The following is a 17,618-nucleotide window of genomic DNA, read 5'->3' on the forward strand; positions in this document are numbered from 1 at the left end:
GACGCGGCGCTGCAGGAATGCGTTGAGAGAAAGGGGAAGGCCAAGGCTGCTGCAACTTTGCAGCATTTGCAGCTTCTGTTGGTGCGAATAAAGTGTTTTGAAAGTTGTGTTGCAGGTTCTTGTGTTTATTGCAAGAAGGAAGTTGCTGTAAGTAAAGCATAAAGTGTGATAAAAAACCTGACGCATTGAGCCTGAAATTTTGCATAATTCTAAGAGGAGAGAACAATAGGAATAATGTGCCCTCCTAATCACATCCTCCTCAGACTAATGCTATGAAAAACACATCTGACTCTCATCCTGAAGTCAGGGTCCAGATCCCCTCCCCCACACTTTTCTTTTGCAGAATGCATCTTCTCTTAACCATGTCTTAATGTAACTTTCGCTGTCTGGATAGGTTAGAATGAAAAAAAGATACTCGTGTTAAATTAATCGGATTGCAGCACACGAGTGAATGGGAGGTGCTGTTCAACCGGCAAGTTTGGAAGGGCGAACGGGGAAACGACGGAGAGATGGTGGGTGCGAGAGTGACAGCAATGGGGGAGCTCGGTCGATAGATTGCAAGAAATGGGAGAAAGAAAATTGTAAAAGTGGTGCATATCTGAATAAGTGAGAGGCAGCAGATGTGCAGACGAGTGAGTGAACGGCCTGAATTCAGTTGGCTGGGTGACGGTGTTTGTAGTGTTCGGTGCGGGGTTCAGGCCAATTGTGGACCAGTGGAAATTCTGTGAATCGGATCTGCCTGTATGTAGCAACTGAAGGAAAAGGTGACACAAAACCGGCATGCCTGCCCGGTTTACTGCTGTTGGTGAAGCGACGAAATTTAGGAATGTCGCAATATCTGGCAGCGGTGGGATTCGAACCCACGCCCCCGAAGAGACTGGAGCCTAAATCCAGGGCCTTAGACCGCTCGGCCACGCTACCACATCCAGCCGTTACGGAATCTGAAACTAGTACCTGGCGATTGAAATGTGGCATGGTCTTGTAAATACCAGGGGAAACAAAAGGAAATTAAATTCGTGGACGGCAAACTCACTTCTGATGCAACCCAGTAGATCAGAAGAAGCTACGTGTTCACAGGGCAACTCTAATAAATAGACGTTTGCTGGAACACAACCATTGTAAATTTCATTCATAATTTATCCCTGTTGTTTATTGCAAGCAGGAAGTTGGTGTAAGTAAAGTGTGATAAAAATAAGTGCGTTTGATTGTTGCTAGCAATAGAGGATTTTATTGCTGCTGTAAATAAGAATGCGACTAGCAGAGGATGGTTTCGATCCATCGACCTCTGGGTTATGGGCCCAGCACGCTTCCGCTGCGCCACTCTGCTTTCGGCTGGTGTGTAATCCCGGCTGGTGCTTAGGTTCCGATGCCTCACAGGCCTGTGTGTTAGCGAGACGAATGTCAGCATCCAGGCTGTGTTGAAAACTATAGCATGGCCCTCAAACCACCCAGAGACCCGGACCCCGCAGCACCCGTGTTTGCAGGCTCACTTGGCTGCACAATGTCACAAGGACACTCAGTATTACACCACCGACAATGGGACGGACACAAAAGGACACAGAAAAAACCGGCAAGGGTCTTTCTGGCCATACAAAGGGAGGGACAGAGAAAGACACTGCGGAAACCAAAGAGAGAGAGAGAGACAGACAGACAGACCGAATAACACGAAGCAGAGACAGAGACTGAGGGAAAACCGAGACTGCGAGAGAAACAGAGAGGGAGGTAGACAGACAGGGAAACGGAGACTGAGATGAAGAGAGAGACATGCATGAAGGTGCGTTCTGCTGTGTAAACAAATTCCCTGTAGTGTAAAAATGTTCCCTGTTATATAAAATTGTTCCCTCTTGGGTAAAGATGGTCGCTGTTGTGTACAGATTCTCCCTGTTTTTTTAGAGGTTTTGTGTGCTTTGTAAAGATGTCCGCTATTGAGTAATGTGTTTCCTGTTGTGTAAAGGTACTCCGTGTTGTGTAACGGTGTTCCGTTTTGTGTGGAGGTATTCCCTGTAGTGTAAAGGCCAAGAGCATCATCTGGTGCTGGCGACGCGGCGCTGCAGGAATGCGTTGAGAGAAAGGGGAAGGCCAAGGCTGCTGCAACTTTGCAGCATTTGCAGCTTCTGTTGGTGCGAATAAAGTGTTTTGAAAGTTGTGTTGCAGGTTCTTGTGTTTATTGCAAGAAGGAAGTTGCTGTAAGTAAAGCATAAAGTGTGATAAAAAACCTGACGCATTGAGCCTGAAATTTTGCATAATTCTAAGAGGAGAGAACAATAGGAATAATGTGCCCTCCTAATCACATCCTCCTCAGACTAATGCTATGAAAAACACATCTGACTCTCATCCTGAAGTCAGGGTCCAGATCCCCTCCCCCACACTTTTCTTTTGCAGAATGCATCTTCTCTTAACCATGTCTTAATGTAACTTTCGCTGTCTGGATAGGTTAGAATGAAAAAAAGATACTCGTGTTAAATTAATCGGATTGCAGCACACGAGTGAATGGGAGGTGCTGTTCAACCGGCAAGTTTGGAAGGGCGAACGGGGAAACGACGGAGAGATGGTGGGTGCGAGAGTGACAGCAATGGGGGAGCTCGGTCGATAGATTGCAAGAAATGGGAGAAAGAAAATTGTAAAAGTGGTGCATATCTGAATAAGTGAGAGGCAGCAGATGTGCAGACGAGTGAGTGAACGGCCTGAATTCAGTTGGCTGGGTGACGGTGTTTGTAGTGTTCGGTGCGGGGTTCAGGCCAATTGTGGACCAGTGGAAATTCTGTGAATCGGATCTGCCTGTATGTAGCAACTGAAGGAAAAGGTGACACAAAACCGGCATGCCTGCCCGGTTTACTGCTGTTGGTGAAGCGACGAAATTTAGGAATGTCGCAATATCTGGCAGCGGTGGGATTCGAACCCACGCCCCCGAAGAGACTGGAGCCTAAATCCAGGGCCTTAGACCGCTCGGCCACGCTACCACATCCAGCCGTTACGGAATCTGAAACTAGTACCTGGCGATTGAAATGTGGCATGGTCTTGTAAATACCAGGGGAAACAAAAGGAAATTAAATTCGTGGACGGCAAACTCACTTCTGATGCAACCCAGTAGATCAGAAGAAGCTACGTGTTCACAGGGCAACTCTAATAAATAGACGTTTGCTGGAACACAACCATTGTAAATTTCATTCATAATTTATCCCTGTTGTTTATTGCAAGCAGGAAGTTGGTGTAAGTAAAGTGTGATAAAAATAAGTGCGTTTGATTGTTGCTAGCAATAGAGGATTTTATTGCTGCTGTAAATAAGAATGCGACTAGCAGAGGATGGTTTCGATCCATCGACCTCTGGGTTATGGGCCCAGCACGCTTCCGCTGCGCCACTCTGCTTTCGGCTGGTGTGTAATCCCGGCTGGTGCTTAGGTTCCGATGCCTCACAGGCCTGTGTGTTAGCGAGACGAATGTCAGCATCCAGGCTGTGTTGAAAACTATAGCATGGCCCTCAAACCACCCAGAGACCCGGACCCCGCAGCACCCGTGTTTGCAGGCTCACTTGGCTGCACAATGTCACAAGGACACTCAGTATTACACCACCGACAATGGGACGGACACAAAAGGACACAGAAAAAACCGGCAAGGGTCTTTCTGGCCATACAAAGGGAGGGACAGAGAAAGACACTGCGGAAACCAAAGAGAGAGAGAGAGACAGACAGACAGACCGAATAACACGAAGCAGAGACAGAGACTGAGGGAAAACCGAGACTGCGAGAGAAACAGAGAGGGAGGTAGACAGACAGGGAAACGGAGACTGAGATGAAGAGAGAGACATGCATGAAGGTGCGTTCTGCTGTGTAAACAAATTCCCTGTAGTGTAAAAATGTTCCCTGTTATATAAAATTGTTCCCTCTTGGGTAAAGATGGTCGCTGTTGTGTACAGATTCTCCCTGTTTTTTTAGAGGTTTTGTGTGCTTTGTAAAGATGTCCGCTATTGAGTAATGTGTTTCCTGTTGTGTAAAGGTACTCCGTGTTGTGTAACGGTGTTCCGTTTTGTGTGGAGGTATTCCCTGTAGTGTAAAGGCCAAGAGCATCATCTGGTGCTGGCGACGCGGCGCTGCAGGAATGCGTTGAGAGAAAGGGGAAGGCCAAGGCTGCTGCAACTTTGCAGCATTTGCAGCTTCTGTTGGTGCGAATAAAGTGTTTTGAAAGTTGTGTTGCAGGTTCTTGTGTTTATTGCAAGAAGGAAGTTGCTGTAAGTAAAGCATAAAGTGTGATAAAAAACCTGACGCATTGAGCCTGAAATTTTGCATAATTCTAAGAGGAGAGAACAATAGGAATAATGTGCCCTCCTAATCACATCCTCCTCAGACTAATGCTATGAAAAACACATCTGACTCTCATCCTGAAGTCAGGGTCCAGATCCCCTCCCCCACACTTTTCTTTTGCAGAATGCATCTTCTCTTAACCATGTCTTAATGTAACTTTCGCTGTCTGGATAGGTTAGAATGAAAAAAAGATACTCGTGTTAAATTAATCGGATTGCAGCACACGAGTGAATGGGAGGTGCTGTTCAACCGGCAAGTTTGGAAGGGCGAACGGGGAAACGACGGAGAGATGGTGGGTGCGAGAGTGACAGCAATGGGGGAGCTCGGTCGATAGATTGCAAGAAATGGAAGAAAGAAAATTGTAAAAGTGGTGCATATCTGAATAAGTGAGAGGCAGCAGATGTGCAGACGAGTGAGTGAACGGCCTGAATTCAGTTGGCTGGGTGACGGTGTTTGTAGTGTTCGGTGCGGGGTTCAGGCCAATTGTGGACCAGTGGAAATTCTGTGAATCGGATCTGCCTGTATGTAGCAACTGAAGGAAAAGGTGACACAAAACCGGCATGCCTGCCCGGTTTACTGCTGTTGGTGAAGCGACGAAATTTAGGAATGTCGCAATATCTGGCAGCGCTGGGATTCGAACCCACGCCCCCGAAGAGACTGGAGCCTAAATCCAGGGCCTTAGACCGCTCGGCCACGCTACCACATCCAGCCGTTACGGAATCTGAAACTAGTACCTGGCGATTGAAATGTGGCATGGTCTTGTAAATACCAGGGGAAACAAAAGGAAATTAAATTCGTGGACGGCAAACTCACTTCTGATGCAACCCAGTAGATCAGAAGAAGCTACGTGTTCACAGGGCAACTCTAATAAATAGACGTTTGCTGGAACACAACCATTGTAAATTTCATTCATAATTTATCCCTGTTGTTTATTGCAAGCAGGAAGTTGGTGTAAGTAAAGTGTGATAAAAATAAGTGCGTTTGATTGTTGCTAGCAATAGAGGATTTTATTGCTGCTGTAAATAAGAATGCGACTAGCAGAGGATGGTTTCGATCCATCGACCTCTGGGTTATGGGCCCAGCACGCTTCCGCTGCGCCACTCTGCTTTCGGCTGGTGTGTAATCCCGGCTGGTGCTTAGGTTCCGATGCCTCACAGGCCTGTGTGTTAGCGAGACGAATGTCAGCATCCAGGCTGTGTTGAAAACTATAGCATGGCCCTCAAACCACCCAGAGACCCGGACCCCGCAGCACCCGTGTTTGCAGGCTCACTTGGCTGCACAATGTCACAAGGACACTCAGTATTACACCACCGACAATGGGACGGACACAAAAGGACACAGAAAAAACCGGCAAGGGTCTTTCTGGCCATACAAAGGGAGGGACAGAGAAAGACACTGCGGAAACCAAAGAGAGAGAGAGAGACAGACAGACAGACCGAATAACACGAAGCAGAGACAGAGACTGAGGGAAAACCGAGACTGCGAGAGAAACAGAGAGGGAGGTAGACAGACAGGGAAACGGAGACTGAGATGAAGAGAGAGACATGCATGAAGGTGCGTTCTGCTGTGTAAACAAATTCCCTGTAGTGTAAAAATGTTCCCTGTTATATAAAATTGTTCCCTCTTGGGTAAAGATGGTCGCTGTTGTGTACAGATTCTCCCTGTTTTTTTAGAGGTTTTGTGTGCTTTGTAAAGATGTCCGCTATTGAGTAATGTGTTTCCTGTTGTGTAAAGGTACTCCGTGTTGTGTAACGGTGTTCCGTTTTGTGTGGAGGTATTCCCTGTAGTGTAAAGGCCAAGAGCATCATCTGGTGCTGGCGACGCGGCGCTGCAGGAATGCGTTGAGAGAAAGGGGAAGGCCAAGGCTGCTGCAACTTTGCAGCATTTGCAGCTTCTGTTGGTGCGAATAAAGTGTTTTGAAAGTTGTGTTGCAGGTTCTTGTGTTTATTGCAAGAAGGAAGTTGCTGTAAGTAAAGCATAAAGTGTGATAAAAAACCTGACGCATTGAGCCTGAAATTTTGCATAATTCTAAGAGGAGAGAACAATAGGAATAATGTGCCCTCCTAATCACATCCTCCTCAGACTAATGCTATGAAAAACACATCTGACTCTCATCCTGAAGTCAGGGTCCAGATCCCCTCCCCCACACTTTTCTTTTGCAGAATGCATCTTCTCTTAACCATGTCTTAATGTAACTTTCGCTGTCTGGATAGGTTAGAATGAAAAAAAGATACTCGTGTTAAATTAATCGGATTGCAGCACACGAGTGAATGGGAGGTGCTGTTCAACCGGCAAGTTTGGAAGGGCGAACGGGGAAACGACGGAGAGATGGTGGGTGCGAGAGTGACAGCAATGGGGGAGCTCGGTCGATAGATTGCAAGAAATGGGAGAAAGAAAATTGTAAAAGTGGTGCATATCTGAATAAGTGAGAGGCAGCAGATGTGCAGACGAGTGAGTGAACGGCCTGAATTCAGTTGGCTGGGTGACGGTGTTTGTAGTGTTCGGTGCGGGGTTCAGGCCAATTGTGGACCAGTGGAAATTCTGTGAATCGGATCTGCCTGTATGTAGCAACTGAAGGAAAAGGTGACACAAAACCGGCATGCCTGCCCGGTTTACTGCTGTTGGTGAAGCGACGAAATTTAGGAATGTCGCAATATCTGGCAGCAGTGGGATTCGAACCCACGCCCCCGAAGAGACTGGAGCCTAAATCCAGGGCCTTAGACCGCTCGGCCACGCTACCACATCCAGCCGTTACGGAATCTGAAACTAGTACCTGGCGATTGAAATGTGGCATGGTCTTGTAAATACCAGGGGAAACAAAAGGAAATTAAATTCGTGGACGGCAAACTCACTTCTGATGCAACCCAGTAGATCAGAAGAAGCTACGTGTTCACAGGGCAACTCTAATAAATAGACGTTTGCTGGAACACAACCATTGTAAATTTCATTCATAATTTATCCCTGTTGTTTATTGCAAGCAGGAAGTTGGTGTAAGTAAAGTGTGATAAAAATAAGTGCGTTTGATTGTTGCTAGCAATAGAGGATTTTATTGCTGCTGTAAATAAGAATGCGACTAGCAGAGGATGGTTTCGATCCATCGACCTCTGGGTTATATCGACCTCTGGGTTATGGGCCCAGCACGCTTCCGCTGCGCCACTCTGCTTTCGGCTGGTGTGTATCCGGCTGGTGCTTAGGTTCCGATGCCTCACAGGCCTGTGTGTTAGCGAGACGAATGTCAGCATCCAGGCTGTGTTGAAAACTATAGCATGGCCCTCAAACCACCCAGAGACCCGGACCCCGCAGCACCCGTGTTTGCAGGCTCACTTGGCTGCACAATGTCACAAGGACACTCAGTATTACACCACCGACAATGGGACGGACACAAAAGGACACAGAAAAAACCGGCAAGGGTCTTTCTGGCCATACAAAGGGAGGGACAGAGAAAGACACTGCGGAAACCAAAGAGAGAGAGACAGACAGACAGACAGACCGAATAACACGAAGCAGAGACAGAGACTGAGGGAAAACCGAGACTGCGAGAGAAACAGAGAGGAGGTAGACAGACAGGGAAACGGAGACTGAGATGAGAGAGAGACATGCATGAAGGTGCGTTCTGCTGTGTAAACAAATTCCCTGTAGTGTAAAATGTTCCCTGTTATATAAAATTGTTCCCTCTTGGGTAAAGATGGTCGCTGTTGTGTACAGATTCTCCCTGTTTTTTTAGAGGTTTTGTGTGCTTTGTAAAGATGTCGCTATTGAGTAATGTGTTTCCTGTTGTGTAAAGGTACTCCGTGTTGTGTAACGGTGTTCCGTTTTGTGTGGAGTATTCCCTGTAGTGTAAAGGCCAAGAGCATCATCTGGTGCTGGCGACGCGGCGCTGCAGGAATGCGTGAGAGAAAGGGAAGGCAAGGCTGCTGCAACTTTGCAGCATTTGCAGCTTCTGTTGGTGCGAATAAAGTGTTTTGAAAGTTGTGTTGCAGGTTCTTGTGTTTTATTGCAAGAAGGAAGTTGCTGTAAGTAAAGCATAAAGTGTGATAAAAAACCTGACGCATTGAGCTGAAATTTTGCATAATTCTAAGAGGAGAGAACAATAGGAATAATGTGCTCTCCTAATCACATCCTCCTCAGACTAATGCTATGAAAAACACATCTGACTCTCATCCTGAAGTCAGGGTCCAGATCCCCTCCCCACACTTTTCTTTTGCAGAATGCATCTTCTCTTAACCATGTCTTAATGTAACTTTCGCTGTCTGGATAGGTTAGAATGAAAAAAGATACTCATATTAAATTAATCTGATTGCAGCACACGAGTGAATGGAGGTGCTGTTCAACCGGCAAGTTTGGAAGGGCGAACGGGGAAACGACGGAGAGATGGTGGGTGCGAGAGTGACAGCAATGGGGAGCTCGGTCGATAGATTGCAAGAAATGGAAGAAAGAAAATTGTAAAAGTGGTGCATATCTGAATAAGTGAGAGGCAGCAGATGTGCAGACGAGTGAGTGAACGGCCTGAATTCAGTTGGCTGGGTGACGGTGTTTGTCCTGTTCGGTGCGGGTTCAGGCCAATTGTGGACCAGTGGAAATTCTGTGAATCGGATCTGCCTGTATGTCAGCAACTGAAGGAAAAGGTGACACAAAACGCATGCCTGCCCGGTTTACTGCTGTTGGTGAAGCGACGAATTTAGGAATGTCGCAATATCTGGCAGCGGTGGGATTCGAACCCACGCCCCCGAAGAGACTGGAGCCTAAATCCAGCGCCTTAGACCGCTCGGCCACGCTACCACATCCAGCCGTTACGGAATCTGAACTAGTACCTGGCGATTGAAATGTGGCATGGTCTTGTAAATACCAGGGGAAAACAAAAGGAAATTAAATTCGTGGACGGCAACTCACTTCTGATGCAACCCAGTAGATCAGAAGAAGCTACGTGTTCACAGGGCAACTCTAATAAATAGACGTTTGCTGGAACACAACCATTGTAAATTTCATTCATAATTTATCCTGTTGTTTATTGCAAGCAGGAAGTTGGTGTAAGTAAAGTGTGATAAAAATAAGTGCGTTTGATTGTTGCTAGCAATAGAGGATTTTATTGCTGCTGTAAATAAGAATGCGACTAGCAGAGGATGGTTTCGATCCATCGACCTCTGGGTTATGGGCCCAGCACGCTTCCGCTGCGCCACTCTGCTTTCGGCTGGTGTGTAATCCCGGCTGGTGCTTAGGTTCCGATGCCTCACAGGCCTGTGTGTTAGCGAGACGAATGTCAGCATCCAGGCTGTGTTGAAAACTATAGCATGGCCCTCAAACCACCCAGAGACCCGGACCCCGCAGCACCCGTGTTTGCAGGCTCACTTGGCTGCACAATGTCACAAGGACACTCAGTATTACACCACCGACAATGGGACGGACACAAAAGGACACAGAAAAAACCGGCAAGGGTCTTTCTGGCCATACAAAGGGAGGGACAGAGAAAGACACTGCGGAAACCAAAGAGAGAGAGACAGACAGACAGACAGACCGAATAACACGAAGCAGAGACAGAGACTGAGGGAAAACCGAGACTGCGAGAGAAACAGAGAGGGAGGTAGACAGACAGGGAAACGGAGACTGAGATGAAGAGAGAGACATGCATGAAGGTGCGTTCTGCTGTGTAAACAAATTCCCTGTAGTGTAAAAATGTTCCTGTTATATAAAATTGTTCCCTCTTGGGTAAAGATGGTCGCTGTTGTGTACAGATTCTCCCTGTTTTTTTAGAGGTTTTGTGTGCTTTGTAAAGATGTCCGCTATTGAGTAATGTGTTTCCTGTTGTGTAAAGGTACTCCGTGTTGTGTAACGGTGTTCCGTTTTGTGTGGAGGTATTCCCTGTAGTGTAAAGGCCAAGAGCATCATCTGGTGCTGGCGACGCGGCGCTGCAGGAATGCGTTGAGAGAAAGGGGAAGGCCAAGGCTGCTGCAACTTTGCAGCATTTGCAGCTTCTGTTGGTGCGAATAAAGTGTTTTGAAAGTTGTGTTGCAGGTTCTTGTGTTTATTGCAAGAAGGAAGTTGCTGTAAGTAAAGCATAAAGTGTGATAAAAAACCTGACGCATTGAGCCTGAAATTTTGCATAATTCTAAGAGGAGAGAACAATAGGAATAATGTGCTCTCCTAATCACATCCTCCTCAGACTAATGCTATGAAAAACACATCTGACTCTCATCCTGAAGTCAGGGTCCAGATCCCCTCCCCCACACTTTTCTTTTGCAGAATGCATCTTCTCTTAACCATGTCTTAATGTAACTTTCGCTGTCTGGATAGGTTAGAATGAAAAAAAGATACTCATATTAAATTAATCTGATTGCAGCACACGAGTGAATGGGAGGTGCTGTTCAACCGGCAAGTTTGGAAGGGCGAACGGGGAAACGACGGAGAGATGGTGGGTGCGAGAGTGACAGCAATGGGGGAGCTCGGTCGATAGATTGCAAGAAATGGAAGAAAGAAAATTGTAAAAGTGGTGCATATCTGAATAAGTGAGAGGCAGCAGATGTGCAGACGAGTGAGTGAACGGCCTGAATTCAGTTGGCTGGGTGACGGTGTTTGTCCTGTTCGGTGCGGGGTTCAGGCCAATTGTGGACCAGTGGAAATTCTGTGAATCGGATCTGCCTGTATGTAGCAACTGAAGGAAAAGGTGACACAAAACCGGCATGCCTGCCCGGTTTACTGCTGTTGGTGAAGCGACGAAATTTAGGAATGTCGCAATATCTGGCAGCGGTGGGATTCGAACCCACGCCCCCGAAGAGACTGGAGCCTAAATCCAGCGCCTTAGACCGCTCGGCCACGCTACCACATCCAGCCGTTACGGAATCTGAAACTAGTACCTGGCGATTGAAATGTGGCATGGTCTTGTAAATACCAGGGGAAACAAAAGGAAATTAAATTCGTGGACGGCAAACTCACTTCTGATGCAACCCAGTAGATCAGAAGAAGCTACGTGTTCACAGGGCAACTCTAATAAATAGACGTTTGCTGGAACACAACCATTGTAAATTTCATTCATAATTTATCCCTGTTGTTTATTGCAAGCAGGAAGTTGGTGTAAGTAAAGTGTGATAAAAATAAGTGCGTTTGATTGTTGCTAGCAATAGAGGATTTTATTGCTGCTGTAAATAAGAATGCGACTAGCAGAGGATGGTTTCGATCCATCGACCTCTGGGTTATGGGCCCAGCACGCTTCCGCTGCGCCACTCTGCTTTCGGCTGGTGTGTAATCCCGGCTGGTGCTTAGGTTCCGATGCCTCACAGGCCTGTGTGTTAGCGAGACGAATGTCAGCATCCAGGCTGTGTTGAAAACTATAGCATGGCCCTCAAACCACCCAGAGACCCGGACCCCGCAGCACCCGTGTTTGCAGGCTCACTTGGCTGCACAATGTCACAAGGACACTCAGTATTACACCACCGACAATGGGACGGACACAAAAGGACACAGAAAAAACCGGCAAGGGTCTTTCTGGCCATACAAAGGGAGGGACAGAGAAAGACACTGCGGAAACCAAAGAGAGAGAGACAGACAGACAGACAGACCGAATAACACGAAGCAGAGACAGAGACTGAGGGAAAACCGAGACTGCGAGAGAAACAGAGAGGGAGGTAGACAGACAGGGAAACGGAGACTGAGATGAAGAGAGAGACATGCATGAAGGTGCGTTCTGCTGTGTAAACAAATTCCCTGTAGTGTAAAAATGTTCCCTGTTATATAAAATTGTTCCCTCTTGGGTAAAGATGGTCGCTGTTGTGTACAGATTCTCCCTGTTTTTTTAGAGGTTTTGTGTGCTTTGTAAAGATGTCCGCTATTGAGTAATGTGTTTCCTGTTGTGTAAAGGTACTCCGTGTTGTGTAACGGTGTTCCGTTTTGTGTGGAGGTATTCCCTGTAGTGTAAAGGCCAAGAGCATCATCTGGTGCTGGCGACGCGGCGCTGCAGGAATGCGTTGAGAGAAAGGGGAAGGCCAAGGCTGCTGCAACTTTGCAGCATTTGCAGCTTCTGTTGGTGCGAATAAAGTGTTTTGAAAGTTGTGTTGCAGGTTCTTGTGTTTATTGCAAGAAGGAAGTTGCTGTAAGTAAAGCATAAAGTGTGATAAAAAACCTGACGCATTGAGCCTGAAATTTTGCATAATTCTAAGAGGAGAGAACAATAGGAATAATGTGCTCTCCTAATCACATCCTCCTCAGACTAATGCTATGAAAAACACATCTGACTCTCATCCTGAAGTCAGGGTCCAGATCCCCTCCCCCACACTTTTCTTTTGCAGAATGCATCTTCTCTTAACCATGTCTTAATGTAACTTTCGCTGTCTGGATAGGTTAGAATGAAAAAAAGATACTCATATTAAATTAATCTGATTGCAGCACACGAGTGAATGGGAGGTGCTGTTCAACCGGCAAGTTTGGAAGGGCGAACGGGGAAACGACGGAGAGATGGTGGGTGCGAGAGTGACAGCAATGGGGGAGCTCGGTCGATAGATTGCAAGAAATGGAAGAAAGAAAATTGTAAAAGTGGTGCATATCTGAATAAGTGAGAGGCAGCAGATGTGCAGACGAGTGAGTGAACGGCCTGAATTCAGTTGGCTGGGTGACGGTGTTTGTCCTGTTCGGTGCGGGGTTCAGGCCAATTGTGGACCAGTGGAAATTCTGTGAATCGGATCTGCCTGTATGTAGCAACTGAAGGAAAAGGTGACACAAAACCGGCATGCCTGCCCGGTTTACTGCTGTTGGTGAAGCGACGAAATTTAGGAATGTCGCAATATCTGGCAGCGGTGGGATTCGAACCCACGCCCCCGAAGAGACTGGAGCCTAAATCCAGCGCCTTAGACCGCTCGGCCACGCTACCACATCCAGCAGTTACGGAATCTGAAACTAGTACCTGGCGATTGAAATGTGGCATGGTCTTGTAAATACCAGGGGAAACAAAAGGAAATTAAATTCGTGGACGGCAAACTCACTTCTGATGCAACCCAGTAGATCAGAAGAAGCTACGTGTTCACAGGGCAACTCTAATAAATAGACGTTTGCTGGAACACAACCATTGTAAATTTCATTCATAATTTATCCCTGTTGTTTATTGCAAGCAGGAAGTTGGTGTAAGTAAAGTGTGATAAAAATAAGTGCGTTTGATTGTTGCTAGCAATAGAGGATTTTATTGCTGCTGTAAATAAGAATGCGACTAGCAGAGGATGGTTTCGATCCATCGACCTCTGGGTTATGGGCCCAGCACGCTTCCGCTGCGCCACTCTGCTTTCGGCTGGTGTGTAATCCCGGCTGGTGCTTAGGTTCCGATGCCTCACAGGCCTGTGTGTTAGCGAGACGAATGTCAGCATCCAGGCTGTGTTGAAAACTATAGCATGGCCCTCAAACCACCCAGAGACCCGGACCCCGCAGCACCCGTGTTTGCAGGCTCACTTGGCTGCACAATGTCACAAGGACACTCAGTATTACACCACCGACAATGGGACGGACACAAAAGGACACAGAAAAAACCGGCAAGGGTCTTTCTGGCCATACAAAGGGAGGGACAGAGAAAGACACTGCGGAAACCAAAGAGAGAGAGACAGACAGACAGACAGACCGAATAACACGAAGCAGAGACAGAGACTGAGGGAAAACCGAGACTGCGAGAGAAACAGAGAGGGAGGTAGACAGACAGGGAAACGGAGACTGAGATGAAGAGAGAGACATGCATGAAGGTGCGTTCTGCTGTGTAAACAAATTCCCTGTAGTGTAAAAATGTTCCCTGTTATATAAAATTGTTCCCTCTTGGGTAAAGATGGTCGCTGTTGTGTACAGATTCTCCCTGTTTTTTTAGAGGTTTTGTGTGCTTTGTAAAGATGTCCGCTATTGAGTAATGTGTTTCCTGTTGTGTAAAGGTACTCCGTGTTGTGTAACGGTGTTCCGTTTTGTGTGGAGGTATTCCCTGTAGTGTAAAGGCCAAGAGCATCATCTGGTGCTGGCGACGCGGCGCTGCAGGAATGCGTTGAGAGAAAGGGGAAGGCCAAGGCTGCTGCAACTTTGCAGCATTTGCAGCTTCTGTTGGTGCGAATAAAGTGTTTTGAAAGTTGTGTTGCAGGTTCTTGTGTTTATTGCAAGAAGGAAGTTGCTGTAAGTAAAGCATAAAGTGTGATAAAAAACCTGACGCATTGAGCCTGAAATTTTGCATAATTCTAAGAGGAGAGAACAATAGGAATAATGTGCTCTCCTAATCACATCCTCCTCAGACTAATGCTATGAAAAACACATCTGACTCTCATCCTGAAGTCAGGGTCCAGATCCCCTCCCCCACACTTTTCTTTTGCAGAATGCATCTTCTCTTAACCATGTCTTAATGTAACTTTCGCTGTCTGGATAGGTTAGAATGAAAAAAAGATACTCATATTAAATTAATCTGATTGCAGCACACGAGTGAATGGGAGGTGCTGTTCAACCGGCAAGTTTGGAAGGGCGAACGGGGAAACGACGGAGAGATGGTGGGTGCGAGAGTGACAGCAATGGGGGAGCTCGGTCGATAGATTGCAAGAAATGGAAGAAAGAAAATTGTAAAAGTGGTGCATATCTGAATAAGTGAGAGGCAGCAGATGTGCAGACGAGTGAGTGAACGGCCTGAATTCAGTTGGCTGGGTGACGGTGTTTGTCCTGTTCGGTGCGGGGTTCAGGCCAATTGTGGACCAGTGGAAATTCTGTGAATCGGATCTGCCTGTATGTAGCAACTGAAGGAAAAGGTGACACAAAACCGGCATGCCTGCCCGGTTTACTGCTGTTGGTGAAGCGACGAAATTTAGGAATGTCGCAATATCTGGCAGCGGTGGGATTCGAACCCACGCCCCCGAAGAGACTGGAGCCTAAATCCAGCGCCTTAGACCGCTCGGCCACGCTACCACATCCAGCAGTTACGGAATCTGAAACTAGTACCTGGCGATTGAAATGTGGCATGGTCTTGTAAATACCAGGGGAAACAAAAGGAAATTAAATTCGTGGACGGCAAACTCACTTCTGATGCAACCCAGTAGATCAGAAGAAGCTACGTGTTCACAGGGCAACTCTAATAAATAGACGTTTGCTGGAACACAACCATTGTAAATTTCATTCATAATTTATCCCTGTTGTTTATTGCAAGCAGGAAGTTGGTGTAAGTAAAGTGTGATAAAAATAAGTGCGTTTGATTGTTGCTAGCAATAGAGGATTTTATTGCTGCTGTAAATAAGAATGCGACTAGCAGAGGATGGTTTCGATCCATCGACCTCTGGGTTATGGGCCCAGCACGCTTCCGCTGCGCCACTCTGCTTTCGGCTGGTGTGTAATCCCGGCTGGTGCTTAGGTTCCGATGCCTCACAGGCCTGTGTGTTAGCGAGACGAATGTCAGCATCCAGGCTGTGTTGAAAACTATAGCATGGCCCTCAAACCACCCAGAGACCCGGACCCCGCAGCACCCGTGTTTGCAGGCTCACTTGGCTGCACAATGTCACAAGGACACTCAGTATTACACCACCGACAATGGGACGGACACAAAAGGACACAGAAAAAACCGGCAAGGGTCTTTCTGGCCATACAAAGGGAGGGACAGAGAAAGACACTGCGGAAACCAAAGAGAGAGAGACAGACAGACAGACAGACCGAATAACACGAAGCAGAGACAGAGACTGAGGGAAAACCGAGACTGCGAGAGAAACAGAGAGGGAGGTAGACAGACAGGGAAACGGAGACTGAGATGAAGAGAGAGACATGCATGAAGGTGCGTTCTGCTGTGTAAACAAATTCCCTGTAGTGTAAAAATGTTCCCTGTTATATAAAATTGTTCCCTCTTGGGTAAAGATGGTCGCTGTTGTGTACAGATTCTCCCTGTTTTTTTAGAGGTTTTGTGTGCTTTGTAAAGATGTCCGCTATTGAGTAATGTGTTTCCTGTTGTGTAAAGGTACTCCGTGTTGTGTAACGGTGTTCCGTTTTGTGTGGAGGTATTCCCTGTAGTGTAAAGGCCAAGAGCATCATCTGGTGCTGGCGACGCGGCGCTGCAGGAATGCGTTGAGAGAAAGGGGAAGGCCAAGGCTGCTGCAACTTTGCAGCATTTGCAGCTTCTGTTGGTGCGAATAAAGTGTTTTGAAAGTTGTGTTGCAGGTTCTTGTGTTTATTGCAAGAAGGAAGTTGCTGTAAGTAAAGCATAAAGTGTGATAAAAAACCTGACGCATTGAGCCTGAAATTTTGCATAATTCTAAGAGGAGAGAACAATAGGAATAATGTGCTCTCCTAATCACATCCTCCTCAGACTAATGCTATGAAAAACACATCTGACTCTCATCCTGAAGTCAGGGTCCAGATCCCCTCCCCCACACTTTTCTTTTGCAGAATGCATCTTCTCTTAACCATGTCTTAATGTAACTTTCGCTGTCTGGATAGGTTAGAATGAAAAAAAGATACTCATATTAAATTAATCTGATTGCAGCACACGAGTGAATGGGAGGTGCTGTTCAACCGGCAAGTTTGGAAGGGCGAACGGGGAAACGACGGAGAGATGGTGGGTGCGAGAGTGACAGCAATGGGGGAGCTCGGTCGATAGATTGCAAGAAATGGAAGAAAGAAAATTGTAAAAGTGGTGCATATCTGAATAAGTGAGAGGCAGCAGATGTGCAGACGAGTGAGTGAACGGCCTGAATTCAGTTGGCTGGGTGACGGTGTTTGTCCTGTTCGGTGCGGGGTTCAGGCCAATTGTGGACCAGTGGAAATTCTGTGAATCGGATCTGCCTGTATGTAGCAACTGAAGGAAAAGGTGACACAAAACCGGCATGCCTGCCCGGTTTACTGCTGTTGGTGAAGCGACGAAATTTAGGAATGTCGCAATATCTGGCAGCGGTGGGATTCGAACCCACGCCCCCGAAGAGACTGGAGCCTAAATCCAGCGCCTTAGACCGCTCGGCCACGCTACCACATCCAGCCGTTACGGAATCTGAAACTAGTACCTGGCGATTGAAATGTGGCATGGTCTTGTAAATACCAGGGGAAACAAAAGGAAATTAAATTCGTGGACGGCAAACTCACTTCTGATGCAACCCAGTAGATCAGATAGAAGCTACGTGTTCACAGGGCAACTCTAATAAATAGACGTTTGCTGGAACACAACCATTGTAAATTTCATTCATAATTTATCCCTGTTGTTTATTGCAAGCAGGAAGTTGGTGTAAGTAAAGTGTGATAAAAATAAGTGCGTTTGATTGTTGCTAGCAATAGAGGATTTTATTGCTGCTGTAAATAAGAATGCGACTAGCAGAGGATGGTTTCGATCCATCGACCTCTGGGTTATGGGCCCAGCACGCT

At 46.8% G+C, this 17,618-nt stretch overlaps 9 non-coding genes across 9 annotated transcripts; all 9 read right to left on the reverse strand.

Moving 5' to 3' along the window:
* Positions 1 to 839: 839 nt before the first annotated feature.
* trnal-uag (transfer RNA leucine (anticodon UAG)) lies at positions 840 to 921 on the reverse strand. The gene has a single exon. It is a non-coding gene; the product is annotated as a tRNA-Leu (tRNA).
* A 1,957-nt stretch (positions 922 to 2,878) lies between these two features.
* trnal-uag (transfer RNA leucine (anticodon UAG)) lies at positions 2,879 to 2,960 on the reverse strand. The gene has a single exon. It is a non-coding gene; the product is annotated as a tRNA-Leu (tRNA).
* Positions 2,961 to 4,917: 1,957 nt separating this feature from the next.
* On the reverse strand, positions 4,918 to 4,999 carry trnal-uag (transfer RNA leucine (anticodon UAG)). The gene has a single exon. It is a non-coding gene; the product is annotated as a tRNA-Leu (tRNA).
* Positions 5,000 to 6,956: 1,957 nt separating this feature from the next.
* trnal-uag (transfer RNA leucine (anticodon UAG)) lies at positions 6,957 to 7,038 on the reverse strand. Its single transcript has one exon. It is a non-coding gene; the product is annotated as a tRNA-Leu (tRNA).
* A 1,957-nt stretch (positions 7,039 to 8,995) lies between these two features.
* Positions 8,996 to 9,077, reverse strand: trnal-uag (transfer RNA leucine (anticodon UAG)). The gene has a single exon. It is a non-coding gene; the product is annotated as a tRNA-Leu (tRNA).
* A 1,954-nt stretch (positions 9,078 to 11,031) lies between these two features.
* Positions 11,032 to 11,113, reverse strand: trnal-uag (transfer RNA leucine (anticodon UAG)). The gene has a single exon. It is a non-coding gene; the product is annotated as a tRNA-Leu (tRNA).
* Positions 11,114 to 13,070: 1,957 nt separating this feature from the next.
* On the reverse strand, positions 13,071 to 13,152 carry trnal-uag (transfer RNA leucine (anticodon UAG)). Its single transcript has one exon. It is a non-coding gene; the product is annotated as a tRNA-Leu (tRNA).
* Positions 13,153 to 15,109: 1,957 nt separating this feature from the next.
* On the reverse strand, positions 15,110 to 15,191 carry trnal-uag (transfer RNA leucine (anticodon UAG)). Its single transcript has one exon. It is a non-coding gene; the product is annotated as a tRNA-Leu (tRNA).
* Positions 15,192 to 17,148: 1,957 nt separating this feature from the next.
* trnal-uag (transfer RNA leucine (anticodon UAG)) lies at positions 17,149 to 17,230 on the reverse strand. Its single transcript has one exon. It is a non-coding gene; the product is annotated as a tRNA-Leu (tRNA).
* Between the last annotated feature and the right edge of the window lie 388 nt (positions 17,231 to 17,618).

Source organism: Somniosus microcephalus, unplaced genomic scaffold (assembly GCF_052327205.1).
Source record: "Somniosus microcephalus isolate GS21.2 unplaced genomic scaffold, FLI_Smic_1.0 unresolved_chr3, whole genome shotgun sequence".
NCBI classification, from domain to species: Eukaryota; Metazoa; Chordata; class Chondrichthyes; order Squaliformes; family Somniosidae; genus Somniosus; species Somniosus microcephalus.